Below are 24,330 nucleotides of genomic sequence, written 5' to 3'. Positions count from 1 at the left end.
TAGTCAGAAAAGTTAACTCATCAGGAAGTGTCAGCATTGTTCTCGTGTCCTTAGCCTACCTTCCTCTTGATGACTGTCCTGCTTTCCTGAGACTGACTTTTCATCATCATCAGAGGGTCAATAAAATCCTTGACTCAGGGCCAAGTCAAGATGGAAAGGTGCGCAGGAAGAAGCTCAGCCAGCCCTGGGCCTGCCTCCAGCTCTGCAAAGTATGTTTGTTAGCTACAGTTCCAGTTCCTAGGGGGTGGCACTGGACCATGCCTTCAGGCCTTGGAGTGCTGACTTAATGGTACAATATGTGTTCTCTTGTCAGGCTTGTTTTCTGTGGGTCCACAGCTCTCTGGATCTTCTTCACGTTGCCATGAAGAGAAGATGATAGGATTCAGGAATTGAAGATCTCCCTGATCATCTGTATCTTGTACTTCTAACTGCTATCCACAGAGCATTCATGCACTATAGGAGGTGTACCAGGACAAACCAAAGATGAATTCAGGTATCCCTCAGCTAGGGCACCCTCTCTAGGATCAAGGAGCCTAGAAATCTTAGAGTATAGTCAGAAGGACTAAACAATCCTTATGGATATTGTCAGCATCCATAGAATCCATTATCAGTGTTGAAAATGCCTGATCCCCTGGGTCCTTTAATTGCAGGGGGCCTGCGGAGCCCGGAATATCACATGGCTCTGTTTTTACTATAGGCAAGCCTTTGATTTATCTTATTGTAGTAAAGAAGAACAAACGTGACTCCATATTGGATCTATTCCTTTAGCTCTAACCCTTGTGCTCTGTTGCCTGTTCTTAGTCATGCTGGCTCTGCACCTTCTGTAAAAGAATGTTGCCTATAGCCTGAAATATACAGGATAGGCCATTCTCAAGGCCCTGACCTTTAAAGGTATAACACTTTCCTACTGTATAGATAAAAAGTAGCAGAACAGAGAATAACATTTGTCTTGTTGGAGGTTTATAGGGACATTGTTACCAGACCTATGGGGACAACTGCAAGAACAAAGGATTCTGGCCCCCAAAATTTTACAGCAACCAGCCACACTCCCTCCATTTTTAGTATAAAAGAAGCCTGAGGGGCTTCCCTGGTGGCGCAGTGGTTAAGAATATGCCTTCCAGGGGCTTCCCTGGTGGCGCAGTGGTTTAGAGTCCGCCTGCCGATGCAGGGGACACGGGTTCGTGCCCCGGCCCGGGAAGATCCCACGTGCCGCGGAGTGGCTGCGCCCGTGAGCCATGGCCGCTGAGCCTGCGTGTCCGGAGCCTGTTGTTCCGCAACGGGAGAGGCCAAAACAGTGAGAGGCCCGCGTACCGCAAAAACAAACAAAACAAAACAAAAACAAAAACAAAAACAAAAAAAAAAAAAAAAAAAAGAATATGCCTTCCAATGCGTGGGACATGGGTTCAAGCCCTGGTCCCGGAAGATCCTACATGTCGCGGAGCAACTAAGCCCATGAGCCACAACTACAGAGCCTGTGCTCTAGAGCCTGTGAGTCACAACTACTGAGCCCACGTGCCACAACTACTGAGCCCACGTGCCTAGAGCCCATGCTCAGCAACAAGAGAAGCCACTGCAATGAGAAGCCTGCGTGCTACAACGAAGAGTATCCCCCGCTCACCACAACTAGAGAAAGCTCGCATGTAGCAACGAAGACCCAATGCAGTCAAAAATAAATAAATTAATAAATTTTTTTTTTTAAAAAAAAGAAGAAGCCTGAATTCTAACTTGGGTAAGGTGGTTCTTTGGGACACTAGTCCACCATCTTCTCAGGCTTTCCAAATAAAGTCACTATTCCTTTCCCCAACAACTCGTCTCTTGACTTATTGGCCTGTCATTTGGCAAGCAATACAGTGTTGGACTTGGTAACATTAGATTTGAAGAAAGGAAAGTGAACAAATACAATGCCAAATAAAGTTCTTAAAGATTATCCAGAGCAAGAGTGACACTCTACTTTCTGGTAACTTTGTTTGAAAAGAGAATTTAAATTAACTATCCACTCTTTTTCATAGAAAAGTGGGGAAATTAAAATGCTGATAGCTTATCAGAACTTTACCTTGCTGTCTTGACCCCATTTTCACATATGTATGATGTTCATAAATTTCTTATCTTTTTGGAGGTGCTTATAATGTGTTGTAGAAATCTATCTGACAAGGAAAGCTTAAAGTTAGAATATGACACCAGAAAGGCTAAGCATCCATGAGCAAGGTTATAAGGAACGTAACTTGTTCTCACCTGCCCATGAGTCATCAGCCCATACCCCATTTGTCAGCCATCATTCAAAAGATTAAAATTACTCTTGTTGAATTACTTTTTAATTATTTGTTATAACAGCTCTAAGAGAGTACGCTGTGAGAAATGGTGATGCACTGTGACATTTTAAAAAAATTAATTAATTAATTTTTGGCTGTGTTGGGTCTTCATTGCTATGCATGGGCTTTCTCTAGTTGTGGTGAACAGGGGCTACTCTTTGTTGTGGTGCGTGGGCTTGTCACTACAGAGGCTTCTCTTGTTGCAGAGCACGGACTCTAGGTGCGCGGGCTCAGTAGTTCTGGCGCATGGGCCTAGTTGCTCCACGACATGTGGGATCTTCCTGGATCAGGGATCAAACCCGTATCCCCTGCATTGGCAGGTAGATTCTTAACCACTGTGCCACGAGGGAAGTCCTACTGTGACATTTTTAATATCTCTAGGGGACTTATCTAAAAGGTATCCATATTTAGATGTAATTAATTATGTGAATAAACTAAATGTGAAAAATATTTTCTTTTCTTGATTAAGCACAGAAAAAGAAATGGAGTGAAATTGGGTCTACATTCCTAGTTTTTAAAAGCTGATTAATTTTGACCATCTTTTATTCAATCACAGAGATGGAGCTGACATTCACTGCATTTACATGGCCTTATCTGTAACAATCCTGTGTGTGTGTGGGGAAAAGAACCTTCTTGTAACCATTGTTACACAGCTGATGTAATTTACTTTTAGTTACTGCAATAATGAGTAAAAAATACATTAAGTTATAATGTATTTTCAAATATTAATCTTTAGTAATCTGTCACTTCTACAGATAATTTTACCCATAAATAGTTTTAAGTTGGTACAAGTAAAAGATTAATTTGAATCAACTTGGAGCTCTCTTTAATTCCAGAAGAAGGTACTATTGGTAGTGGATGAGAATTCTCATTCAAAAAGATACAGGTATATTTGTATGTATTTGCATTTAACAATACTCTACAAGTCAATGTCATAAAATCATTAGAGATTTTTTTAATATAAATTTATTTATTTTTGGCTGCGTTGGGTCTTCGTTGCTGCACTTGGGCTTTCTCTTGTTGCAGTGAGTAGGGGTTACTCTTCGTTGCGGTGCACGGACTTCTCACTGCAGTGGCTTCTCTTGTTGTGGAGCATGGGCTCTAGGCCTGCGGGCTTCAGTAGTTGTGGCACGTGGGCTCAGTAGTTGTGGCTCACGGGCTCTAGAGTGCAGGTTCAGTAGTTGTGGTGCAGGGGCTTAGTTGCTCCACGGCATGTGGGATCTTCCCGGACCAGGGCTCGAACCCGTGTCACCCGCATCGGCAGGCGGATTCCTAACCACTGAACCACCAGGGAAGTCCTCATTTGAGATTTTAATTAATTATTACTTTTAAAATTATAGTTTTCCCTTTTGCAGTCACATTCACTACCACATTTTTAGATTCAGAGTATATTTGAAATTTCTACTATAAGTTTATTCTTTTCAGTAATCTTAATACAGTTTCCATTGGATAAAATTAAAAGCTATTTAATGGTACAGGATCAACAAAGTCGTATGATGGGATGGGGAGGAATTTAATCCATTTAAAAACTTTAAAGATAGTAGAGAAGTAAAATAAGAGTTCAAGGAATGTCACTTTTGCCATAGAAGTAAAAAGTAATTTTCTGGGATAAAAAGATAAAGGATAGGATTTTTTTCAAATATGCAGTTTGTTTTTTGAAGGAGTAAGAGTCCTCTTTTTAGGGGAAAGGTAATTTTACCATAAAATGAAGTACTTGGCATGATATATTGAAATTGAAATCCATCTCCCTTCAACTTACGGGCATCTTCAATTTCACCATGAAGAGTTTGTTGCTTTGAATATGGAGAGTTAGTTCTTGTCAAGCTCCATCTCATAGATAAGTCTTACCATCACTCACCCATTCATCATAGTCTTAATGTTAAGTTTTCTGCCTCTAATTGGTTCTGACCAATTTATCATCTTACTAAATGACCACTGCAATTTGTTTCACTCTAATTACCATACCTACCATTGTAATACTTTGGGAAAAGTAATTTATTATATATATACTAGAAGACATACAAGAAAGTATGAAAAAGACATTCAGGTTTGAAGATAGATGTGCCAATTTTGTAAGGTCTTCTGTGGACTTTCTCATTTCTCTTGTGGAAAAAAGACTAATGAATGTATGGACCCAAATAAATCATATATTCATGTATTGCCATATATATGTTAATTTCCCCTACAGTCTATGAAAACTTAAAATTTACTTTGAAAAGATTGATATGAATACAGCTATGAAATGACACATGTTCCCACTGCTTTGAACATTTCTTTCAGTGATTCCTTTTTTATTCCTCATTGCTGAGTTTTTTCTCTACCTAAATAAAAATCATATGTCATTTTTTTCATTTAACAAAGCAAAATTTTAATTGGCAAATGAATATGAAGGTAGTTTAAAAAATTTCCTCTTCATTCTACATTTTAAAAAATCCAATCATTTTGAATTGCTTATGTAGACAGTTGTCTAATAATTAGACAGTTGTCATATACCATCTTCTGGTTTTAATTTTGATTTTAGAGTGTTAAGAATTCAAACTTATTTTGATGTACTTCTTAAATACTGTCAATGTAATTTGACAAAATCTTGTGCGTGTTATTCATATACGAGGACAACAGTGGTTTTTCTTCCAAGATCTTGAGATGATGGACTATTCCATCCTGCTTAAAAACTAAACAAAACAAAATAAAAAGAAGCAATTAGCTCGTAAGATGTGTTAGGTCTGTGCTGGAATTCAATGGGGAAGAATGGATGAACCAAGTAAATTGTATCTCTGCATAAGGCACTGATCTTGTCACCTCAGATTGAAAGCTACGCTATCCTTAAACTAGCCACTCTCTAGTAGAATCATCTGGCTCCATGTTTGTTGTCTGAGATCCTCATATAAAAGCTACAGTTGCTCAACTTGTTATTGGCAAGCCCAGTGTTTGTTTGTTCTTCATTCCTGTCTCTTTTCCTGCAGCCTTCCACAGAAGTCCTCTTCTGATCTCTCTGCTGAGACCTCCTCGTGAAGGGGAGAAGCAGGAAACCTTGAAATGCCTTCCCTAATCTGACTCAGTACCTAGTACTGTTCAACTCTGTGCCCTTCCTCTGACCTCAGGGCCCATAAAACTGGGCCTATGAATCTGCCGGAGCCTTTGTTCAGGGCTCCCTCAAAAGTAAATAGCCCCCATGTCTGCACTGACCACCTGACCCAGGATTGGTGTGCTTCTCCATGAGACAAATGGAACATGGCAAGTTGGCACTTTCTTCAGTTTTGGACACTTGCTTTAATCACAGTAAGTGATTAAGGCTTGCCTCTTTCATTCTGGGCTTCCTGCTTGAATCAGCTACTCCCACACCTGACAGTTTGCTTCTCTCTCTCCCAGATCAGCTGAACTCCTGACACTGTGCGTGTATCCCACTCTCTTCTTCCTTGCTTCTTTTTCTTCTTGCTTCTTGCTGTATGTTTTAAATTCATTAGATATGTCATATGTTTATCTGATCATCCATCAATGGACGCTCATTTCCATATCTGAACCTGGAGGACATTATGCTAAGTTAAATAAACCAAAAACAGAAAGAAGATTCTGTATGATTGTATTTACATGTGGAATCTTAAAAAAAGTCTAAGCACAAAAGAAGAGAATAGAATTATGGTTGCCAGGGGCAGCAGGGTGGGAAAAATTGGGAGATGTTGGTCAAAGGATACAAAGGATTGGTATTGAATAAGTTCTGGAGCTCTAATGTAGAGTGTGGTGAGTATAGGTAATAGGTATACACTGTATTGTATACTTAAAGTTTGCCAAGAGAAATTTTTAGTGTTTTCCCCCTCCACACAAAAAATTATGATTATGCGAGGTGATGGATATGTTAATTAGTTTGATTGTGGTGTAATCATTTCACAGTGTGTATGTATAACAAAATATCATGCTGTACACCTTAAACCTATATAATTTTTATTTGTCCAGTATACCTCAGTAAAGCCGGAAAAATTAAAAATATACACCCCATGTGATTCATGTAGCTCAAATGATCAGTGTCTCTTTCTTTTCCATAGCCCCTGGAGGAGCCTGGCTGTCACACGTGGAAGCTACCATTGCATCGAGGCAATTTCTCACCACAACAAACAGATAAAGCAAGCAAACAAAAACAAATGACAGCCGCTCATTCTATTTAAAGAAGAGAATGGGATCCCCATTATTCCTGGGTTGCAAAAATCTGAGGAAAAGTTTTCAATGAATAAAAGTGATAGATGAGAAAAAAGACAACAGGTGAAGGAAAACTAATAGCTACAAGGTCAAAACTATCTGGCTTCTAAAAGAAAAGAGGATGAAATTGATTTTATCTCAGGATAGGCAATGACTTTCACGTATGGTATTACAAGCATGATCTGTAAAATAACATTGATAATTGGACTTCTTCAAATTAGGAGAAAATATTTACAAGCCATTTATCTGGTAAAGAACTCATAACCAGAATATATAAAGCACTGTTACAATTCGATAATAAAAATAAAATAATCAAGTTAAAAAATGGGAAAATATTTGAAAAAAACACTTCACCAAAGAAGATATGAGGATAACTAATAAGCACATGCAAAAATGTTCAACATTATTAGTCATTAGGAAAATGGAAATTAAAACTGCAGTGAGAAAACTCTGCATACATACTAGAGAAGCTTTAATCAAAAAGATGGACAATACCAATTGTTGGCAAAGATTTACAAAAAGTAGATCTATCGTACCTTGTTGGTAGGAATGTAAAACGGCACTTTGGAAAACAGTTTGGTAGCTTCTCCAAATATTAAACATACATTTATCAGATGACCCAAAAATTCCATCCCAGGTAACTACCCAAGAGAAATGAAAACCTAGGTCCACACAAAGACTTGTATGTGAATGTTCAAAGCAGTATTATTCACAACAGCCAAAACATGTCGATCCAATGTTAAATGGATAAACAATATAAAGCATAACCATGCATTGTAATGCTTCTCATTAATAAAATGGAATAAACTACTGATATATGCAACAGCATAGGTGAGCCTCAAGAAGTTATGCTAAGTCCAAGAAGCCAGAGGCAAAGACTACTTATTATATGATTCCATTTATACGAAATTTCTAGGAAAGGTACAATTATAGAGACAGAAGTCAGATTCATGGTTGCCTGGGGTGGAGGCTGGGAGTGGGCATTACCTGCAAAATAGGCACAAGGAATCTTTTGGGGTTGAAGGAAGTGTTCTAAAACTGAACTGGGATGGTGACTGCTTGATTATTGACATTTTCTAAAATCAGTGGGTCCATTTTCAGTGGGTGGAATATTGGTATGCAAATTAGAGTTGAATAAAGTTGTTAGCTTGGGCAATGTACTCCAGGAGAATTAGTTGCTTGATGGCAGGGATCTGTCTTAATCACCTCTGGATCCTCAAAGCACTGTTACCATGGGGAAATGCTGAGCGCTGGAATCATCATTGCCTGTGCTCAAATCACTTATTTATTGATCCAGTGATTTATGCATCTAATATTTCTGAGCTTGTTCTTTGTGCCAGGTGCTCTTCCAGGGGCTGGAATGTGACAGGGGACAAAAGAGACAGTCACTCGCCTTAAAGGAGTAGCATTCTGGCAGGAGAGAGAGAAAAATATAATTCTTACTATTACATTAAAATGCGATATTAGGTAGAGATGAGTGCTCTGAAGAAAAGCACTTATCCTTTCCTAAAGAGTCACAGGAATCCTAATTTAAATTGGAGGTCAGTGGATGCCTCTTTAGGGAGGTTATATTTGGTCAGAGACCTATTCTGAAAGAGAGAGGTATATTCATTCATTCATTTAGAATTTAGAAGAATATAAGTTACAAGTAACCCAAATAGCCCCCTTATTATTATTTTATATTTCCTTCATGTATATATATGGAGAATTATGGATCAGAAAATAATGGCACCCTGAGTGAGAGAAGCACAGTTTTAAAAAAATCCCCTACAGAGTTTGGCGGCATTAGTAGTTGTAGACTAGTACTCACCCCTCCTGTAGAGCTCGCCTCAGTACTGTGCAGACAAATGAGAGAGCTGGGAATCTGACTCTTCACACCAAATTGTCCTGGCTGACGAGAAGTCTTAATGTCCAGCCCAGGCTACACCCAACGACCACTGAGTCCCACAGAATGGAGCATGGTGCTTGTGGGAGGTTACCTGGGCTTGCAGAGTACTGTCACCAGGTGTCAACCTCAGTGTAGTCATAGGGCAGAATTCTGCTCTCTGAAGACCATGGTCACCCTCCCAGGAGGTGTGGGGCATAGGTGGCTTCTGGGATCCCCTCTTCTGAAGGGCTGAGGAGCTTTGGAGTGTGACTATCCAGCCAGAGCTGAGTTACGTGAATTTTAGATTTTACTGACAATTCACCCTCAAGCGAGAACGGTCGTTGACCACGTAATTTAGTCAGAGAAAAGTGAGTGTCATCTTAACAATGAGGTTCACATCTGAGTGGGAGCTGGTAAAAGATCCTCACTGCATGTGGACTGGCAAGAAGAGATGCACTGAAGCAGACAGTAAATTCCAGTTCAAGAACACACACCAGCAACCTCTGTCCTTCTGTTAGCCCCAGTTGTCAAATGTGGTTGGGTTCAAGCTCTTCATTACAGGGAACTTGATAAGAAGTGATTGATGTCTGATGTTGTGGATTTCCTCAGTTCAGAGAAAGTTCAGTGGCTGCTGTATGCTTCACTCTCTTTTATTTGGAGCTTTTCATGATGACATATATGAACAGCAAAGTATCTTTTTCTTCTAATTTCATAAAAATACAACCTGCATTTTTACATGATTGAATCTGTTGGACCTCACTTATTGCCTGATGACACGATTTTACTGTACTGCAAAATCAAATGCCTTTACTTAATCTCTATGGTAGGGATATAATCTAGTAAATCAGACCTTTATAACAGTTCATTAAGCTTATAAAGTAAACCATTCATTCATTTTAGTGTTATAATTAGTGAGATGGAGTAAACTGCATGTCCCTGAATTTCCATCCTGTAAGTACTTCATAACAAAAAGTTCCTGCACTAACATAATAATAGAGGTTGATGCCTTAAGGCAATGATCATTTTCTCCCCCAAACAATAAACTGACCCCTTATTAGGCCTTTTGCTTATATTTACTCTGGACACAGACCCATTTTCCCAGTGCTTAAATTTTTGAATGATTTTAAAAAGCTATGAACGAAAAGCCTTTACTTAGATATTTATGAAAGCCATTAAAACATACATCCCCAAGGTGTAGTGTGCCATATAATCAGTACAAAAGGTGCCAAATGTCCTTCCTCTGATAAGGGAATTTGCTCACAATGTGAGCAAGCATTTATTGAACACTGACCATGTACAGTGCCTGGTTCTGAGTTTTTTTCCATGTGTATCGTGTTGGTTTAGTTCTCAAAGTAATCTCACCAGGAGAGGAAATCGTCATCTCTGTCTTCTAGATGAAGAACCAGTCATCCTCAGAGAAGTGAAATAACAGCCCTACGGATACATGATGAGGTCCTATTGCAGCAAAATATGACGCCAGTGCTTTGATCATTCTTATACACCAGCTTCCAGTATAATTATAGATTTTTGTCGGCTCTGTTTTTAAACTTCTTTGTAAATTTCAAATACAGTAAAGTTATATTGGGAAGAACTAGCCCCAATTCCACAGGTTGAATGAGGCATGGGTTTTGCATTTTTGAGTTTTTCATGATGTCTCCAAATTAACTTATTAGAAACTGTTACTCACTTTTCAACATTTATTCTGAGAACATTCCATCTTTGGGGGCATTTCACGGCTGGCAACACACCCACGCTCGTTTTCCCACAGCACCATCTCCACATTTGGACTGAATGAGTCAAAGACCCTGTAGATCAGTGAAAGCTATTGACATTTTAGAAAAGTGCTCACCTGTTTCTCAAAAATATTCTCACTTAAATCAGGTAGCATACCTTAATTCATAGTATGCTCTAAGCTGCTGGTTTTCATTTTAATTATCTTCAAACATTTCTGGGTATATATTCTATATGCTGAAGCAAACTTGGGTGATTGCAACTGATTTTTTAATCTGGGTGACAGATTGTTAAAGTCTGGACATATGGAAAACTCTAAACAAAACTCAAAACATGTTAAGTAACGGCTTTTAAGGCTTCCTCAGCTAAATGTAAATTTCCTTCAAATGACCCTGTGACTCATTATAAGCACATGTGTGGAACCTCTGATGTCAATAAATGCGTAAGCCTATATATATATTGTGGTTCTCACAACTATAACCAGAAAACATCTGACCATAGACAAATGGTAAATCATTCAAAGTTGCAGTGATATGCTTCACCATTGAGATTTCGTCTAGTAAGTACAGGAAGCAGTACAATTTTTAGGATTTTTAAATTTAGGACTGCCCTTGTATCCACTTCTGAAAAAGGTAAATCTAGTGTATTTAATGATTAAAAATCCTTTATTTTGCTGTAACTTTTTCTTCCAGCTAGAACATATGTGAATACCTTCAGCCGTAAATTCCATGGTTTGAAAAAGTCCAAAGCTTCCTGAATTCCCTCAGACTCTCAGGCATCCCCATTCTGATGGCCACACTGACCCAGTGTTCTTGCATTTGGTCAGTCTTTGGGCCTCACCATGGTGACTCAGACTTAAAACTCAAAACTGTTCTGAATTGAGCAAAAAGTTGCTGTTCGAATAGAGAGCATTAGTATAAAAGCAGAATTTAATGAAGATTCTGTGCATCAGTTTTAGGAAAGATTTATGCCAGACGCCCCACAGAAAACACCAGTCCCATCTCAGACATTTCAACTCTGCAAGGTAACATTTTGGTCCCCCTGCCACTGGGTACCCTCTTGATACCCTCTCTCTGCAAAGCCCTGATCAATATGCTGACTCCTGCATCTTCCGTTTGAGCTTCCCCCCCAGAACTTAAATTGCCTCTCCATCTCGTATCCTTTAAATCACTAATTTGTCTGTGTAAACTCATCAGTGTCTTAAACAGCTTTTAAATACGGTCAACTTCATTCAAAGGCAATTGAGATAATAGATTTCTGTTCACTTTTTCTGATTACTCTCAGATGTCTAATCAACAAGATGACACAATAATTTATACCATGCACCCACTTACAGCGCTTTAGAAAGGAGAGAGAGACAAGTCCACAATTATAGTTGGAGACTTCAACACCCAGTACCCAATAATTGATAGAGCAGGTAAGACAGAAAATCAGTAAGGATGGAGAAGACTTAAAGCAACAAACTCGATCTGATCAACATTTCTAGAACATTCCACACACCAGAATACACAATCTTAGTGAACACAGAACATTTTCCAACACAGTCATCCCTTGGTATCAGTGAATGCTCAAGTCCCTTAACTAAAATGATGTAGTATTTGCATAAAACCTACACACAATCCTTCTATATGTCTCAAGTAATCTCTAGATTATTTATAATACAAGATAAAGGCAATATAAATAGCTGTATTGTTCCATATGGAAAAACCCGAATGAATGCTTTGGCCAACCCAGTACATACATTGTAAATGTTATGTAAATAGTTGCCAGTGTATGGCAAATTCAAGTTGTGCTTTTTGAAATTTCTGGAATCTTTTCTGAATATTTTCAATCTGAAGTTGGTTGAAGCAGCAGATGCAGAACCTGCAAAAATGGAGGCAAACCATGTAGACCATGGTGTCAGCCATATTATCAAACATCAATAAATTCCTAAGAGTTTCAGTGGTTTAAAGTAGGTTTTGTGACCCAAATACAATTGATTTGTATAATACTAACAGAAAGATATCTGAGAAACATCCTCAGACATTCTGAAACTAAAACACATTTCTTAATAATACATCAGGCAAAAAGGAATCAAAAGGGAAATTATAAGTTTTTGGTACTGAAGGAAAATTAAAATACAACATATAGAACTTCTGAGATATAGCTAAAGCAATATACATAGGGAATTCTATATTATACTAATAAACTCTTTATTGAAAAAAGAAAGGTATAAAATCAATGACCTTAGCTTTTACCTTAAGAAACGAGAAAAGTAATATCACATCAAAGTAAAGTAAGCAGAAAACATAATAATGCTAAAAAACCAGAAATAATAAAATAGATAACAGCAAAATAAATTATCAACAAAATAAAACTTTTATGCTTTAAGAAGATCAATACAGTTGATAAATGTCCAGCTAGACAGATTAGGGGAAAAAGAGAAGATGAAAATTATCAAAATAATAGGACATCACTATAAAATTTTTATTTTTTTAATTTTTAAAATAAATTTATTAATTTTATTTATTTATTTTTGGCTGTGTTGGGTCTTCGTTGCTACACGCGGGCTTTCTCTAGTTGCGGCAAGTGGGGGCTACTTTCTTCATTGCGGTGCGCGGGCTTCTCATTGCAGCGGCTTCTCTTGTTGTGGAGCATGGGCTCTAGGCACACGGGCTTCAGTAGTTGTGGCACACAGGCTCAGTAGTTGTGGCTCATGGGCTCTAGAGAGCAGGCTCAGTAGTTACGATGCATGGGCTTAGTTGCTCCACGGCATGTGGGATCTTCCCAGATCAGGACTCGAACCCATGTCCCCTGAATTGGCAGGCGGATTCTTAACCACCGTGCCACCAGGGAAGCCCTAAAATTTTAAAATATTAAAAGAATAATACGGGAATATTATGATTAATTTTGTGACAGTGTTTGATAACTTAGATAAAACTGAACAACTGCATGAAATAAATAAATTACCAAACCTATTCAAGAAGAAATAAAAAAATTAAGTGGAACTCTACCTATCAAAGGAATTGAATATATAGGTAAAATCCTTTCCATAAAGTAAACACCAAACCCATATAGCTTCAATGAAAATTCTAAGAAACACTGAATTAATACCAAATCTGTACAAACTATTCTAGAAGATTGAAAAGGAGGAAATAATTCTCACCTCATTATATAGCGCCTAATACACTGATATCAAAACCAAAAAAATCACATGAAAAGAAAACCACTGACCAATATTCCTTATGAACATTGAGACAAATATTCTAAACAAAATTTCAGTAAATCAAATACATATACATATATGTGTATTTATGAAATTACATATGTGTGTATGTGTGTGTGTGTGTGTGTGTGTGTGTGTGTGTGTGTGTATCTATATATCTCCATATCCAAGTGATGTTGAGGAAGAAGCAGGCAAAGCAGAATTTCTGCTTCTAATGTCTACTCTTTGGACTTCTCTATCCTGTACTATTGCCTTTAAATTTATATTTCCTGTTTTACCAGTCCCAGGCATTCTACAGATGAAGCAGCTGAACCTCAAAGGATTGAGTGATTTGCTGATTGTAACAATCAGTTAGTTGACAAGCCAATGGCTCTTTCAACAATACCAACTTCTAATGGCAGGTAAGCCTTGTTTATCTAGTCCCCTACTGGCTACCTTTGCACTCACAAGTACTGGTTCTGACCTCTCAATAACAACCATTATTCTTGTTCACTTCATTTCTATCTTTCCTTTATAAGATCCTGTGTGTCCAGACATTGCTGAACTTCTGGGACTACTTTATCTTTTCATTTGGGTTCCTTTCCTGACAGTTTTCTACATCTTGTCTTTGTTTTATTCCTTGTATATTGTGCATGTGTAAGCTGGGGTGCAAGTATAAACAAACCAATGCTAATAACTACAGTTATACTTCCACAAAGTACCTATAGTTAAGGACCTTAGTGTGGACCATGGGCTAGATCTTCAGCAGACTCCTCCTGTCACTCAAACTCAGAATGATGTTAAGAAATAAAATGTAATAATGATAAAGTCTGACAGAAAAAAATGCTAAAGTTACTTGCTTTATGCTTGAAAAATAATAAGGACTGCCTAGATAAAAATAGTTTTTTTAGACAGTAATGTCCAAATGATATTTGGTGGAAGTAGGGGTTACTTCCATGGCACAATGCAAGTTGATGAAATTGAAGAATACTTCCAAATTAGAGTCTCATAAATGTTTATAAATGTCTACAGTCTCATAAATGTTTATTTATGATTTGTTTTTTGTGTTATGGCTGGAGGTTTTAACCAACGAACACAATAATTTTACACATAGCGAAGATAATAAGACGTTTTAAATCTCGTTTATTCCATAGTGTTTTTGAGATGAGATAAGTCTGTTTGAGAAATAAATACTACCTAAACACCTATGTGAAATAGAAATGGCTCCAAAATGTTACTGTGTTATAGCACTTCTTCACTCTCCGCAAAGTTTTTTTGGAATTTTAAACAAATCCATAGCTTTATTTGTCAGAGCAATTGAATGTAAGTGAAAATGCTGTATGTATATTTTATCTTTATTCATAGATTCATGGGTACATACACAGAATATACATTTTGTAGCTATAAAGTGGATCTTCTAATTATACAACTTAATGTAGTTTCTTTATGACTTGACAAAAAGGTAGTGGCAAATGTTATCATATTTAGAAGATTTATTCATTTGCATCATGTCAAAGAAATACTGTCAAAAGAGTAGTATAATATATTCCTGGAATTGAGGGCTTCGATCATTAAAAATATGAAAATATCGTTTTGACTTCTTTTAGGAGGAGAAAAGGAAGGACACCTGATGGACATCTCTGCCAGAAGACCTCCTTGTTAGCTGTGGAAGATATTTTAAATATTTGTAGTTCTTTAGTCTTAGCTTGGAAGAGCTGGAGATGGAAGAGTTTCCCCATCTTTTCTTTTACTAGAAGTCATAGTCTTTAGTATCCTAGTGCAAGTCCTTTAATATAGAAATCTCTTTCTAGATTATTCTCTATCTCCTTTCATCCTTTCAAGACTCTAGGATTTATATTTTTTGGCAAATTCAGTTTAATCTTCTATTTAGCACTTAATATTATTTTATCTTACTTTTATCTTACATAAAGCGATACCCTTTATTCTTCTCTAAACAAATCCTTCCTTGTGAGCTCAGTAGGAAATGAGGAAGTTTATTTTCCCTTAGTTAGGGATCTTGATCTCTTTTCTGTCTTTGCTAAAACCTGTATTGTCAATCTTTCTCTCCAACTGAGTCCTTAAATAAAGAATTTAAACCTGCTCAAGTATTTGTCATCTTAAAAAGAACAAAAAGGAAAATCAGCACCTTCCTTTGGTTCCACGTTTGTTAGGAATTGCAGTTTTATATCTCTTCTCAACTTCACAGCTAAAAATCTTGAATTGGCTATACTCACTATCTTTATTTTCCATATCTTATTAATCCTTCAAACTCCTGGTTATCATGGAATTCCATTCAAGTGTCTCTCACAAAGGCTACTATTAGCCTGTAGTCTCTCTCATTCCTCATCTTTGTAAATATTCAGCAGCACTTGGTACTCATTGCTGAACAATTTCACCTATCTGGATATTGACTGATAAACTTCATTAAGAAGGAGGCTCAATGATTTGCATATAAAATTTGCTTAGAAAACACTTATGGGCTTTATTCCAACTCAAATGATCATTGTCTAAAAAGGAAAGAGGTAATGTTTAAAAATAAATGTAAATAAAGGTTATATTTTATTGGAATTAAATATGTTCAAAGTGTAGAAAAGATTAGTAGCTTTATACTTAGCTTCTAAAATAAAATAATTTATTTTATTGTCTAGATATGTCCTTTATACTCCATTATTGATTAGCAAGTTGATTTAAATTAAGAGATGGGAGAGAGAAAGAACATCTGAAGGGACCTGTGATATCAATGGATTAATTAGGTCTTTTAAAGAATATATTTTAGAAAGGTTTCAGTTACTATGACTGCAAAACAAATAAACACTTTTTGGCATATAGCTATCATCTTTTATGCTTACAGACTTTATGAAACAGGAATTTTGACAGGGCAGAAAGGGACAGGGTCATCTCAGGATTTGCAGTAAGTAGGGCAGCCTTAAAATCGACTGGAATAATCTTAAGATTTGCCCACCCATGTCAGAGGGTTGAGCTAAGATTCAAACAGATGGGCACTGCTAAGCCTTGGGCATTTCTCCTTCTATGTGTCCTCTCCATGAGGCCTCTCCAGCATGGTGTCTTCACAGTAGGCAAATTTCTTACTAGTTGCCTTAGGGTTTCCAAGGCACATATCTGAAGAGGGAGAGAGTGCCAGGCAAAAGCAGTATCACTATATCTAACCTTGTCTCAGCGGTAATGTAATTTTAATTTTGCTTCTGTTTTCATTACAAATGTCCACATTCAAGGGGAGAGAAGTTAGACTCTGCCATTTGTGGAAGAAGCCTCAAAAACTTTACAGGGAGGTCTAAAACAGACAATAAAAGAGCCACTGAAATTCTAAGACAGCAGCCTTCCTGGGATGAAGAACAATGAGCAAGATGTCCAACAAGAAAGAATCAATGTTGTGTATTCAAACCAATATTTCTCAGAAAGACCAAATTGGATACTAATGGATATTCTAATTAGAATCCCATAATGATGGGATTCAAGTCAGGAGAGAATTTTGCAATTAATAATTAGATGCAATTATTAATTGCAGATGCAATTAATAATTGCCATAAAATAGTCTGTATTATTTTTTGAATACTCATTGAACATATTGGTATGTACCAAAGTATTTAAATCTAACAGAAAGCAAAAAGCTCTCTCCTACGCTTTTGTTAAATGTCAAAAGAAATACATTTTTACTTCCCTTAAGAACATGGATAGAGACTAAAGTCCTAATTAATTAAAGGAACATAGCTATAGCTATGATTTTAGTATGCTTCCCTTTGAGTTGTTATAATGGAAAGCTCATTTTTTGCTAACAATAATAAAAACTACTCTAATTCCAATGAAAGTAAAATTTAAAATGAGGACTAATAACTCATGTAATGAAAAAATATAATTTTCATAGTTTATCTAGTGACTGTTCACAGATCATAATGGTACAATGACATGTAAAAATTCTCATGGAAACCAGAACCACAACCATGGAACAACAACAATAATAACCAAGACTGGCACTATCAAAAAGAAGTTAATATGTCAGAAACATCTATAAGTAATAGTTTTCTTAACCATGAGTTAAGAATAAACACTATGCAGACAGAACTAACACAAATGTAAAGGCAGCCAATTAATAGCTGCTAATATTGTCAATATTCACTTGGTACACCTACTAGAGGACAGATCCAAAGTTCAAATAATGAATATAAACTTGTTATTTCAAATAATGTCACTGAAAAAGTGAGAAACAAACATATATACAATAAATTGAATATATATATTGAAATTAATTCCAACAGCTTTGAATCTTCTTATACAGATTTATTGAAAAAAAAAGTCCAGTAAAAGCAGATGGCCAGAATAAAATCAGTTACAGAGAATAAAGTCATGTTAAGTATTGTTAACCAAAATTCAAAGAAATGGAGACTGGACTGAAATAAAAAGGCATCTATTTGGGGTTGGTTAGGACGGCAGCCCATGAGACACAGATTCAAGAAGCGCTTGAATTGTTCTGCCAGACTACAAAATAAGGGAGGCTTATAAAAGCAAAACCCACAAGGTCACAGTTAATTACGTGAGTGGTTTATCAAGAATTATATTGAAGCTGGTAAGAGGTAATGGGTGCTTATTAAGTAGGGATTGGTTGGGGCCCGAAATGGTTGCAGAGTTACAAGGGAAACAACCTTAAGAGACAAGGTAGCAGCTAGAAGATATTGTTTTAAAAACACTGGTGTCCTTGGGTTAGGTATAGTTCACAGAAATCTCAAGTTCTCAGTGGTGCAGGGATGTGTCTGAGAACACAAACTCAGTGGTTGACCCCCTCCAGTTTTGTATGCCCTAACTATGATTACTCCATTATAATTTCAATTTGTCATTGGTATCTAAACGTCCAATAAACTGAACAGCGGTATTTATGATTTTTTTTGAAACCACGATGATGTTTAAATTTTTTATACAGTTTTTAAAGATTACATCCCATTTGTAGTTACAAAATATTGATTATATTCCCCGTGTTGTACAACACATCCTTGTAGCCTATCTTACACCCAATAGTTTGTACCTCCCACTGTCTCACTCTTATACTGCCCCTCCTCACCCCGGCTGGTAACCAACCACTAGTTTGTTCTCTATATCTCTGAGTCTGCTTATTTTTTTGTTATATTCACTAGTTTGTTGTATTTTATTTTTATTTATTTATTTTTGCGGTACGCAGGCCTCTCACTGTTGTGGCCTCTCCTGTTGCAGAGCACAGGCTCCGGACACGCAGGCTCAGCGGTCATGGCTCACGGGCCCAGGTGCTCCGCGGCATGTGGCATCCTCCCGGACCGGGACACGAACCCGCGTCCCCTGCATCGGCAGGCAGACTCTCAACCACTGCGCCACTAGGGAATCCCTGTTGTATTTTTTAGATTCCACATGTGATATCATACAGTATTTGTCTTTCTTTGTCTGCCTTATTTCACTTAACATAATGCCCTCCAAATCCATCCATATTGCTGCAAATGGCAAAAATCATTCTTTTTTTATGGCTTAGTAGTATCCCACTGAATATATATATATATATATATATATATATCACAACTTCTTTATCCATTCATCTGTTGATGGACACTTAGGTTGCTTCCGCATCTTGGCAATTGTAAATAATGCTGCTATGAACATTGGGGTTCATGTATCTTTTCAAAGCAGTGTTTTTGTTTTTTTCAGCTATATACGCAGGAGTGGAATGGCTGGCTTAAATGGTAGTTCTGTTTTCCACAGCAGCTGCACCAATTCACACTGGGATAAGGGATTACTATCCAACAAGTATAAATAGCTCATGCAACTCAACATCAAAATATCAAAAAACCCAATTAAACAGCAGGTAGAAGAACTGATTAGACATTGTTTTCAAAAAAGAAGTGCAGATGGCCAACAGGCACATGAAAAGATGCTCAGCATTGCTAATCATCAAGGAAATGCAAATCAAAACCACAATGAGCTATCACCTCACACCTGTCAGAATGGCCATCATCAATAAGAACACAGATAACTAGTGTTGGCAAGGATATAAAGAAAAGGGAACCCTCATATACTATTAGTGGGAATGTAAATTGGTGAAACCACGATGATTGCGAGTATAAATTTTAGCTCTTATGAGCATTAGAATAAAAAGTACAATAGTAGCCTGTATAGTAAATTATATATATACACATATATATATATAATACACACATTTATTTCTAAGGCAAAGTGTTGATCGAAAAGTAAATAAAGGTAAAAATTATCATGGGAAACAGCATTGTCAAAGCTATATTTAGGGCTTCCCTGGTGGCGCAGTGGTTGAGAGTTCGCCTGCCAATGCAGGGGACACGGGTTCGTGCCTCGCTCGGGGAGGATCCCACATGCCATGGAGCGGCTGGGCCTGTGAGCCATGGCCACTGAGCCTGCGCGTCCGGAGCCTGTGCTCCGCAACAAGAGAGGCCACAACAATGAAAGGCCCGCATACCGCAAAAAAAAAAAAAAAAAAAAAGCTAGATTTAAATAATCTATATAATGCTATAGCATGTTGGCTTATTTCCTGAAAAAATTTGCTCAGGCAAATGAGGTGTTATATTATCCCATAAGTGGATTTCGTAAGCTTCTTTTCAAAATGATAGGAAATGCCACTAACTGGATTTATCAGGTAACTACAAACACGTATAGCCAAATTGTACTTACCTGGTGTATTTTTGTTGCTGTTGTTAGGGTTTATGTCCTATAGGCTCTTATTACTTCTCAAATGCTGGCTCATGAAACCATTTCTCCCTGTGTTTTGTTTAAAGACAATCAGCCCTCCGTATCCAAGGGTTTCAGAACTGTGGATTCAAGAGAGGGTGGAAATTTCAAAATTTTGATCTGTGTTTTGTTGAAACTGCAGATGGGAAACCCATGGATATGGAGTGCCAGCTGTACTCTGCCACTTTATATAAAGCATGTGAGCATCTGCGGATTGGGGGGAAGGCTGGGATTGGGGGCTGGGAGGGACAGCTCCTGGAACCGCCCTCCACCCCATACAGTGGGACAGCTGTTTTGAACTGAAATAATGAGTTTCTATTCCAGAATCCAGTAGCCTTTGACTTGGCAAACAACGAAAACATCTAGACTTATATTTTCTCATTTTGGAAGACTATGGTCATACTTCTTGACTTATTGACTAATAACTTCCGTCTCAGATATACTCATGGCTTCTGAATAAATTCAGGGATAGAAAAAAAAATCTATAAGGGTTTCCATTGGAATACACAAATGTTGAAATTTTATTTACAAATTAGAAAGGAAAATATCACACTCCCTAATTGAGGGCAAAAATGGGAACTGGGCCTTGATATAACGCATGTTAGACTCTGAAGCCGCTTGCTAAAATCACCTTTCCTAGTGAATACTGTACCCAACCTTTGGTCAAAGGAAATCAAGAGGTGCTCCATTTAATACCTTGTCCTGCCTACCAGTTTAATCTTGCCAACGAAGTCTTGTACCTTTGAAAGTTTGTTAATATAGCTTATAACTTGTATTTATCTTAATTTTAGCAGCTTTATTGAGGGAGCATTCATGAGAAATGGAATATTGCCTGCCATATCAGTAAACAAGGGATGTCACAGCCATCAGCAATCGCAGGCCTCCAACGTGAGCCCTGAGGGAACTCAGGAAGGAAGTAATACCTGCCATCTAGCAGCCATCACACTGCAACCACCCCCCACAGACAGCCCTGAGGAAACTCAGGATGTGAAAGCTCAGGATACTGGCCCCAGATAGCTGAGGTGCATATCACAGGAATGATTTCAGTGAGCCCAGACTCTTGCATCTTCCCATACATAGAAAGGCGCTAAATTCCTAAACTTGGGCTATCTGGTTTTCTTTAATTTACAATAATCTTTTGACTTTCAGACTCCCTGCCCTTTGTTGCAAAACTTCTATATAACCTGGCTCCCCCCTCGCTTCCTCGGAGCAGTTTTCTCAGGGTTACTTGAGATGCTGCCTCCCAGGCTTGAAGTCCTAAAAATTTCTGCCCAATAAAGCATAACTCTCAACTTTCAGGCTGCATGTGTTTTTTCAGTCTATATTCACATACCACAGATTATCAGGGAAATGCAACTCAAAACTGTTACCAAGTCCAAGCCCGCTCTGCTCGCCCCACGACAGGCCAATGAATCGGAGACGAGGTGTAGAAGCAAGGTGTACGACTTTATTCGGAAAGCCGGCAGACCAAGAAGATGGCAGAGTAGGGTCCCCCAAAAACCTTCTTACCGGGGCCTGGATGCCAGTTTCTTTTATGGAATCAGACAGGGGAGTAAAGTGGAAAGGCAGAATAGAGAGGGAGAGGCAGGGAGGAAGTAAAGTAAAAAGGGCCAGGGTCTTGCAAAACATCTGGAATGGCCAGCCTCGGGAGGGGATGTGTTAATTTCTTGTTTCTTGCAGCCATCGACAGGTGGGTAGGGTTCCCTATGGCAGGTCATTTACATATGATTATAATAACAAAAGCAATGAAAAGCAAAGGCTAAACTCAAAAAAAACAGATCCAACATGGAGTCAAAATTGGCTCTTCCCTGTTGCAAAACTACAATGAAAGATCACCTCACACCTGTCTTTTGTTTCAGGTCTCAAACTATTATTAATCAAATTCATGGCTGGACTGGCTCTTATGGTTCTTATTATGATTGCAAGACACTCTCAGGAATAACCAAGAAACTTTGGGGAAAAAAAGTTTTGCTGCTCACAGATCCGGAAATTACCTGCCATACGTGGGGCCGCCCAGGGAGGTACCTGGTAGAGACAGAGAGGGAGAACCCAGGTCTGGGGTTCTGCTTTTATTGGGGTTGAGGGTCAGGGCCTAGGGTCTCCCAGGCTCATGCTTCGTTGGTGAATTTACAACCTAAGAGTGGGAATGAAAGTGCAGGAAGATTAAAACAAGTGATATGAATAGTCAGTTAATGAAATCAATCAAAATCTCTAAAACAAAGGAGCCTGGGGGTAGGGGACTTAGGGAGGAGAACTGAGTCTTGTTTGTTTGTTTTTGTTTTTTTTAAATTTTTACTGGAGTATAGTTGATTTACAATATTGTGTTAGTTTCTGCTGTACAGCAGTGTATCAGTTATGCATATATATATATATATATATATATATATATATATATATATATATACTCTTTTTTAGATTTTTTTCCCATATAGGTCATTACAGAGTATTGAGAAGAGTTCCCTGTGCTATACAGTAGGTTCTTATTAGTTATCTACTTTATATATAGTAGTGTATATATGTCAATCCCAATCTCCCAGTTTATCCCTCCCCACTCACACACTTCTCTGCCCCCACCCCCACCCATAACCATAAGTCTGTTTCCTACATCTGTGACTCTATTTCTGTTTTGTAAATAAGTTCATCTGTACCCTTTTTTAGATTCCACATATAAACTGTATCACGTGATATTTGTCTTTCTGAGTGTTTATCTAGTCTTGTGGTGGCAACGTGTTTATTAGAGATAGTTGTCTTTGAAGTAGATGCCTCAGGAATCAAAGCTTAAGTCAGGCACTGGCATTACAAAAAAGAGAAAACCCAAGGGTCAGGCAGGATTGACACTACAACCTGTTAGGATTGCTTTTTTCTTTTAAAGATTAATGTTGCTGAGGATGTGGAGAAATTGGACCTCTTGTGCACTGTTGTTGATGGGAATGTAAAATGGAGCCATGATGGAAAGCAGTATGAAGAGTCCTCAGAAAATTAAAAAAAAAAAACAAACTACTATATGATCCAGTAATCCCACTTCTGAGTATTTATCCGTCAGAGGGGTATTTGCACATCCGTCAGAGCACAATTTAGCATGTCTTCAAAACTTTTTTTCAAAATCTATCCCAAAGATAAACTAGCAGAAAATTAAAGATATATATATAGAGCTGTTTATTGCAGCACTTTTTGTAATAGCAAAAATGATTAAAACTATGTCCATGTGTAGCAGCCTGGTTGCATGAATACATTCTCCCAGTGGAGACCGCTGCAGTTATGAAAATGACTAAAAACAACTCTACATCTTCTTTTGGAACGATCATCTATATGTATTTAGTACAAAAAACCAGGGTGAACACATGTGTGTATAGTATTGTACCAAATATCTAATAAATAGGAAAATATGAATATAGTAGATGTATTTTAAGCTTTGCCTCACTCACTTACTAATGAAAGGTAAGGATTGGATCATTCTGAAAACCCTTGGAACACTGTGACTTGATAAAGCAATTCTCACTGGATATCCAGTACAAGTCCAGGTTAAGAAATGACTGAAACCTAGCTTTAACTGGGTTATCTAATTGGATAACTCTAATAAATTTAATATGATCAATTTTACCAGAAAAAAAATTTAGAAAATTGATAGATAATAGCAATTTTTGTAGCAGATTCAGAAGTGAATTAACATTCATACTTTCATTTATTCAACCAAATAATAAATTGACTGAATATTCCTGTTTTTGATAGGAGATTGTTATTCATGGTGCTAGACACTGGGGATGGAAAGATGGATAATCAAGTGCAGTACCAGATATATGAGCTGTAATAACATAGCATGGAATACACAATAATAAAATACAGACAGAGAGAGAGAGAGAAGAGCAAGTAACTTTTGACCCCATTCAGTCTGAAAGAAGCAGTACAAGGTCAGAGCTTTATTTGGACAATTTGCAAATCAGTTCTGAAAACATAGATGTTCTTTAAATGGTGTAGGTATCTGCATGGATTCTGATGTCTAATAAAAAAATGTCATGACCAAAAATAATAAACAGTTCCTCCATAAATATTGTTTTATTACTTTTGATTAGGCTTAGGTGTCACCAACATACTTAATTAAATAGTTTAATTTTTAAAATTTATGTTACTCTTTTAATAAGTCAACTGCAGGTACTATAGTACTGCTTTATGCAATAATCTAAAGGACAGTTATTTAGTCTCAATACATATATGTATCTATTTTATCCAATAAATTATATTTTGGTAATCCAATTAATTACATGCATATATTCACTTGACTACAGAAGTTTTCCTGAAGGGGGAAGGACTTTCATTCG

The sequence above is a fragment of the Phocoena phocoena genome, chromosome 3 (assembly GCF_963924675.1).
Source record: "Phocoena phocoena chromosome 3, mPhoPho1.1, whole genome shotgun sequence".
In the NCBI taxonomy this organism is placed as follows: domain Eukaryota; kingdom Metazoa; phylum Chordata; class Mammalia; order Artiodactyla; family Phocoenidae; genus Phocoena; species Phocoena phocoena.
Note: the sequence above shows the minus strand (reverse complement) of the source record.